The sequence below is a fragment of the Cyprinus carpio genome, chromosome B5 (assembly GCF_018340385.1).
Source record: "Cyprinus carpio isolate SPL01 chromosome B5, ASM1834038v1, whole genome shotgun sequence".
Classification (NCBI taxonomy): Eukaryota; Metazoa; Chordata; class Actinopteri; order Cypriniformes; family Cyprinidae; genus Cyprinus; species Cyprinus carpio.
Genome location: NC_056601.1, coordinates 30,323,065 through 30,331,055, shown reverse-complemented (window position 1 = coordinate 30,331,055; position 7,991 = coordinate 30,323,065). Strand labels below are relative to the sequence as shown.

At 35.0% G+C, this 7,991-nt stretch overlaps 1 pseudogene; it reads left to right on the top strand.

Moving 5' to 3' along the window:
* The first annotated feature begins 1,269 nt into the window (after nt 1–1,269).
* On the top strand, nt 1,270–6,199 carry LOC122137386 (annotated as a pseudogene).
* The last annotated feature ends 1,792 nt before the right edge of the window (nt 6,200–7,991 follow it).

Below are 7,991 nucleotides of genomic sequence, written 5' to 3'. Positions count from 1 at the left end.
AACCGATCAATTTAATGAATGGTTAAACAACTGACATGTCCAACACTGAACTTCACGAGACGTCTGAATTGGGGTATAAAAAAAAATCTGTAACACTTACAATAATGTTCTATTCATTAAAACTATTTAAACATTATTTTACCATGTCTATACTAAACTGCACTTCTACAACATTGTTAATTCAAACATTAGGCTATAGGCTTCATTGTTGAAATCACAAGTTGTGCATATGTGTTAACATTAGTTAATGCCACGTAACATTTAACAACAATAACCCAGCTTTTTTTTTTTAAACTAGCATAATGAAAACGTTACTGTGGACTTCATATGGCAGTAATACCGTATTGTGAATTTTGAAGTTCATGTTAGTAATAGTAACAATTTCAACCTATCTAAGTTACAAACAAATAATTTACTCTAATTTAAATACAATACTCTGGTTAAATAACTTTTAATGAGAATGTAAGTGTTGGCTCACCCCATTTGTTGTTTGTCAGAAAAAATTAGACTGGATTATATCGCATATTATATCGCAGAAAAATAAACTATGCAATGTCATTTTTTCTAATATGTTGCAGCCTAACAGGGGGTTGAGCTCCTTTAAAATTCATTAATAACTGGGTTAGAGCTCTTAATTTTGAACTACAAAGTGCATTAGATAGAATTATTAAACTTTAAAATGTAAAATTTATTTTATTTCTTTTTCTTTTTTAATAGCGCACTAAAAATCGTACTGTGGACTTCATATCGCAGGTAATACCGTATTGTGAGAGTTTGATATGTTACATCCCTAGTTAACCCTATATCTGTCCTCATGCAGGATTCTGAAGATATGGTGGTAGGTTGGGTTCCGAGAGACACACAGCTCATCGTCTACGCTGAGATAACCAGGTGAATGCATTTTGTACCGGGTGTTGCGGATCACCAGGTCTTGCTGTCCGACCCGGCCCTGCCACCGCACACTCTCAACATGATGAAGAAGATCTTCCTGCAGTGAGTGCAGCTCTGAGTACTACCAAGTTTTTATATTTTTAATTTGATTGTTTTGGGGTTAAAAGAAAGTCACTCTATTAGTTTATCTGCAGTTTCAGAACTTTGTCTTAACATAGCTTTTTAGTTTTTATTTTAATTGCATTTGATTTAAACATGGCAGATGCTTTTGCCCAAAACCACAAAGTATACATTATCATGGCTTTGGTGTTAATAGAATCTTGGTGCTGTTTGAGCCACCGAAGATACATGTGTTGTTCACACCGCTTATTCTAAAAAATGTCAGACTTGGCAGAGTTTAAGCGCCTGGGATCTCTGTGATCTAGGAAACTTCAACCGATCTCCTCCTCTCTGCACTAAGAAGCGGTACGTTGACGACGCCATTTGCATCACGTGGAGTACATCACAGCACAGGTTTTAAATGTTTTTTTCAAAAAATTCTCGTCTAGACTCTTAAACCTAGTTTCGTTTATGCGAGTACTGAAAGTGCGGTGAAGGATTTGTTATTAGATTATTTGGTATTCATTTTCTGTTTTACTGTTTGTCTTCCCTGTCTTGTGTCACCGGCATTAGTCTCCATTCCAAGGAGATCTTCCACTCTCTGTCAATCACATTCTCAAGCTGTTGGGGAGTTTCTGCTGTGGATGGGATCCCACTGGCACTGGAGGGAGTGAAGAGGAAAGCTGCCCTATAGCCTTCTGTTATGGAAGAGGTAAAGCACAGGGCATCTAGAAAAACCAGTTGTTCCTCTTTACAAGTTAAGAATTTTTTCTGTGTAAAAAAATTGTTGGCATTTTAACTATTCAAGGTTGAGTTTCAAACACTTTTATCCATTCCTAGCATGACCATGAAAAGAGGAAAAAGAAAGATGTAGAGGGAGGAGGCTGGAAGTGGGGCGGAGGAAGAAGATGAAGAAAACCACAGGGATGCGGAAAGAACAGGATGGGGAAGATGATGTAGCAGACTTGATTGAAAAGTAACTGGAACATCATGCAGTACCTTCCTCAGACAGCATCCTGTCAGAAAATACTTTCTATATGATCGGCTGAGGTAATATTACAAGTTTAATTTGTTTGACCCTTCAAAATTCCTCTCACCAATGGCATTGTTCAGCGTTACTTATAATAAAAATGAGTTTTGTGTTTTTGTTTCATGTAGGACGATTTAGGACGCACAAATAATCCAAAATAAAAACTGATGTACAGCAGCATAGGCTTAGTGCAATTCTCAATTGCGGTGATTTATTTAAATTAATATATACACTGCCTGTTTTTAGAGTTGAAGTGCAGCATTTTTGTTCTTACATGTAGGCCGCTCCATCTGAGTTGGGTGGCTCTAACATGCATTGAAAAGCGGAACATGCATCAATCATCATCCCCACTGTGTAATAAAAAACCTTTAGCAACAAAAAGAGATGCTTTAAGGGCGCTCTGTGGTTTTTCATTAAAATAAACAGTTTGATGGTTTTTATTGTTTAAAAATGCAGAACTTAAGGAATCCACAAAGTAAGTTTTCATTGCAACTGTTAAAATTACAATAGGAGTGTTACCTTTTTCTTAAATAATAAACTTCATTTTACAATGAGAAATATTAAAGTTATTTTTTTGACATTTAGAACTCTTATTTAGAAGTATTAGTAGTAATAAGATTAAACTGATTATTTTATAGTCAAGTTGATATACAGTCACAAAATCTTGGTCAAATTGTCCATCCCTACAAACCTGGAACATAAAAACATGGAAACATTAAAAAAAAATAAATACATTCTGAATCATAATGGACAATTTGTCTCATAAAATGCCACACACTTTTTTTTTTTTTTTTTTTTTTTTTTTGTTTTTTTTGGTGTACAGCCCTAAGTCAATTTTATTCTAATTTCATTATAATTGATTGGTTGTGTGCAGCCTACATTGCAGCTGTCTATCACAGCATGAAACAAGAGAAGCGGCGAAACGCCCTGGTGCTTACTCCATTAAGAGACGAGTGGCAACCCAAGCATCCCAGCAGCCCACTGGGGCTGTCAGTGCAACTTCCTTGGTAAAGTTATTCAACCGCCTTCAGCTTTGTCTGTTCCAAAATATTGAGAGTGCTTTTTGTAAATGGGCTTATTTATGGGCCTATTCTCTAATGCACTTTCCATGAAATTAATCCTATTCGAATTATTTGGACTGTGTTTGATTCAAATATTTGGAGTTGATATTTTCAAAGTGAAATATTGAAAAAAAAATCTATTTAGATTTCTCAATGTGCACCATAATTAAAATCAAAAAAAAAAAAAACAATGTTTTTACAATATTTTTTTTTAAAGTATTTTTATGTTTTCTTGTCTTTTGTGCTGTTGTAGGTTTGATTACATTCTCTCAGGAGTTATGTGTCCAGTGACACTCACACAAAAACTTCTTCACCCTCACTCAGAAGATTTCCCCGGGGAGAACGTGTCAAGCACTTTCGTAGTGTTACTGGCTCCATCTGAGATGTTTCCTGTTATTCCTGGTTCTCATTTGCCCCTCAGCAACCCAGCTCTGGAGTTTATTAAATACGTCTGCCAGGTATCAACACGCGCCTCCTGCTCCTGTGTTTTTATACTGCACTGTTGTGTTGGGTTAAACTCTAAACAACACATAGGCAGTGACAGTAAAAACTTTGTAAAAGATTCTGTTTTAAATAAATGCTATTTGTTTGAACATTCTATTTATCAAAGAATTCAAAAAAAAAAAAAAAAAAAAAAATTAAGCAGCAAGTACGGCTCAACAATGATTATGTTTGCTTTGAAGATTCCAGATTAGCTGAAATATTGTGATTTTTTACTGTATTTTGGATCAAATAAATTGGAGAGCATAAGAGGCTTCATACAGCCCACAAAACTTTGAAACAGTAGAGTACATTTTCTGAAGACCTCCACACCGTCTAATGTTGTTTTGCTGTTTTTAGCGTCCTTCGAGTGCTCTCTCTGGACACTATACCATTCTCTGTGTTCATACGCAAGTCGTTAGTACTACGTTCCAACACAGCATCGCTGAAGCTCCGTGAGATCTTTTGCGAGTCTCGTGTGTGATGGTTGAGAATTTTCCGGAGGATGCCCCAGGTCTCGATGACCCCCTGCGAAGTCCTACAACTCCTGTCCAGAGGTCTCTTCTGCCACCACTGTACTTCTCTGTCTCGTTCACCGTGACCTCTGCAAAGACCCGTGCAGTCGTTCTCCCTTTCCCAGGTACAACGAACATGGGCTCCTTTTTACAGTTCTCTCTCTTCTTTGAATCGGCGTCTTATGACACCTCTTCTTGCTCCTTTTCTAGCGTCATCCCCCTTTCCCTTCTCTCTTTTTTCCATTTAGCTTAATGGATGCCAGTGGTTTTTTGCAAACGTCATTAAGCTAATACCCTTTGAATGTCAGACCTTTGTCAGGTATTAAGCTAGCAAAAGGTTGTAATATCTCACTTTGCTCTTCTTTCTCCTTCCTTTCTTACTGTACGTCGGATGGTTCAGTTCTTCCTCAGTGGTTCTGCCCTACTCTGTCAGGCCCAGTACGACACAGAGTCCATAGAAATCGCCCTGGTGGAGGCGCTCCAGAAGAAACTCATGAGTTACACACTACAAGACCTGGTGAGAGACACAAACAGCATTATTTAACATGTTTCTGATGCTTTTAGAGGGTTTTAGAGGATTTGGAAAAGAAAAATGTTTGAGTGGTAAATGTCCTAATGTAATGGATATGCACATCCATTGACGTTCACTTATGTAAATGGCACTTTATCCCATCATAGCAATGTGCCAAATGCAAAGGAGTGAGGAAGCGACATGGTATAGGGAAGATAAACAATGCCACCGGTACTGTATGCACTGGTGCGGGGCGATTTCAGTCCCCTCAGCTTCACCACAAAGGTAGTCATGCTAAACTACATTGCTAATACGGTTACGGAACTTCCCCATATTATACTACTACTGTTCCAAATTTATTTATCTTTAAAAAGAATTATCGTCTATTAAGAAAGAGCATTAAAGTAATAGTTCCCAAAAAAAAAATTTTCGCGTAAAATGAAGGGATGTACATAAGTTTTGGGAAGATTTGGGAGTAATTTAGCAACACATCACTTGTGCTCACACCAATGGATCCTCTGCAGTGAATGGGTGCCGTCAGAATGAGAGTCCAAAGAACTGATGAAACATCACAGTAATCTACAAGTAATCACACCACTCCAGTCCATCAGTTAAGTGGTCTGCATGTAGCTGCATGTTTGTGAGAAACTAAATCCAAAATGTTTAACTTTTCCAACTAACTTCCAACTAAAAATACGAGAAATATATTCATATTCCAGTGAAAAAGTTGTCTCGTCTAAATCAGGAAAGAAGTATACATCAAATCAGCAGCATTTACAGTGAAAGCAGTACTTAACAAATATATTGGTGAATTTTTCATGTAGAGGGACAACAGGGGATGAGCGTGTTCCACTGGAGGAAGTGTTATTATGGATTATTAGGGGGTGTAACAGTACACACATTCTTACCAAAAATTTTCTATATGGGTCTTTCGGTTTGGTACACGCGTGTACAGAACGAAAACAGCATTGTTTTAACCACACCACAATATAACTTAATTTAAACTTTCAATTTAATGTATTACTTTTGATAAGAAGCAAAGTCTCATCTTTCAAATTAAGTTTTTTTTTTTTTTTTTTTTTCATGAAATTTAAGAACAAATCCATTTTGCGTCTTTGTTGTGGCTTGACAATCGCTGTAAACGGCCTCAGTTAAATTGTCAGAGTGAACGCGTCCCATGCGCCTTAACTATTTACTACTAAGTTTAAATCATGAAATAAACATGAATGAACATCTCCTGCACTGGCATGTAATCATTTAAGCAGTGTTTTTTAACCATGGAAAGCCATCACTAAAACAACTAGTACACAAAAATGTGTCAAGTACCATTTCATTTACCTTAGGGTCCACAGCTGGATTAGTTCAAGTCCAGTGAAGAGCATTTCACAAAATATTGGACTATATATACTCATATTTTAATTTTACCTGTTAGTGATGTCTTTATTTTTTTAATGCTTGTTTAAATAAATCTGTTATGAAACAGAAGTTATGATGTTTGGATGTTAACATGTTTGCTCATGTCCACTTGTTTGCATGTTAACAGAGCTTCACTGAACAGGTAGAAGTATTCCGGAACATTACCATTGACTGGGTGCTTAGTATTAATGCATAGATGCTTTTTCACCTGATACGCTCCATCATTTGAGCCAATTGTACAGATCTGAACTCATAAGAAATGTGTGTACATTATAACAGTGGAAAAATTTTGGTACTGGAACTTTTTTTTATTTGTAAATAAATATTTTTGTATATGACATTCACTTTTGCAATGATCTTCTGTCATTACTTTCTAAGTAATTGAATGATGATTTTGATCATTATGGTTACTAATTGAATCTCCAGTGATATTTGCAGATGAGGCATATCACTCTTGTTCATAGTGGCATGCAACTATGTCTTTTTGGAAATGGTCCATTTGGATATTGCTTCTTTTTGACATTTATGAATTTAATTCTGTAAAGAATATTGATTGTTTTTTTTTTAACCACGTATAGGATGGTGCAATAGCCAGCAACTTCCCAGTTTAACTTAATGATACGTCCATGTCACTGCCCGTCTCTTACCCACTCTACATTACCACATTATAATTTGATTTCTTATCTCAGAGGCAAAGACTTAGACATCATGGAGATATATGACATGCTGTGTAATATGCAATTTGAATCCAACCCTTGTTGAGAATTGGCATTGTTGTACTTACCACTTTTACTGAAATGTTTCTTTCTCTCATAAGAGCAAAAGTTGTTTTCTTCAGAATAGGGTCTGAAACACTTGAAGATTTTTTTTTTTTTTTTTTTTTTCAGAAAAGGTCAGTGTAGGAGCTCAATATTATATAATATCCCAATCTCAGAAGGTCAAACTATTTAATAATCATTTCATTATTATTTTTTTTGTTTGTTTGTTTGTTTTACATTTGTTATTGTAAAAAATGTTTGGCTAAATGCAAATTAAAATCTTTTATATATATTTATTTTATTGTAGCAAGAAATTAAATATTTATTGCTATAATAAAATAATACTAATAATTAAATGAAAAATAATTATTGCGATAAATGTAATATTTATTTTAAATATATGATGTTTTTATTTTTAAAAGAAATTTAAAATTATATTGATCAAGAAAGCATTAGGTTTATCAAAAATGGCTGTAAACATTGATTATCAACATTGATAATAATAGGAAATGTTTCTTGAGCAGCATATCAGCACATTAGAATGATTTCTAAAGGATCATGTGACACTGAAGACTGGAGTAATGATGCTGAAAATTCAGCTTTGCAACACAGAAATAATTTTTGGATTCTTTTAAAAATGTAATATTTATAATATTACTGTTTTATCATCAAATAAATGCAGCCTTAATGAGCATTTGGTTGTACAGTAACTCTAATTTTTTTTTAGATATTTATATCCCTGTATGATTATTGTAATGTACTTCTAACCCATCAGCCTTCCGAAAAAAGCAATAAAAACTTAAAAATAAAGAAATTGTTCTTTAAAGAAAAGTATTGTCAACACAAAATATTCAGAACTTATAATTAGTGGATTCTACAGTTTTTTAATAAACCAAAAATAGTGTAAAGAATGGATATAAGAGTATGTTCTGCTGCAGACAAATAGCTACAGTACATAGTCCTACAGCTAAGTTCATTGTCTGTCCATTTTCTTTGACATCTGGTTTCAGTCTCTTTTCCTGTCTGGGGAGATGAGGTTTTACATGTATCCTTGATCATTACTTAAAAGATCATAAACCTCAGAAGTGTGAGCTGCATAAATCAATACATTTCTATTAATCACATTTAGAGTAGAGCTGGGCAGACGCAATTCCTCTTCCCATAAATTTAATTACTGTAACCAATATCGTAGGTTGTTATCATGTTAGCAGAGCGAGTGCTGCTCTTTGG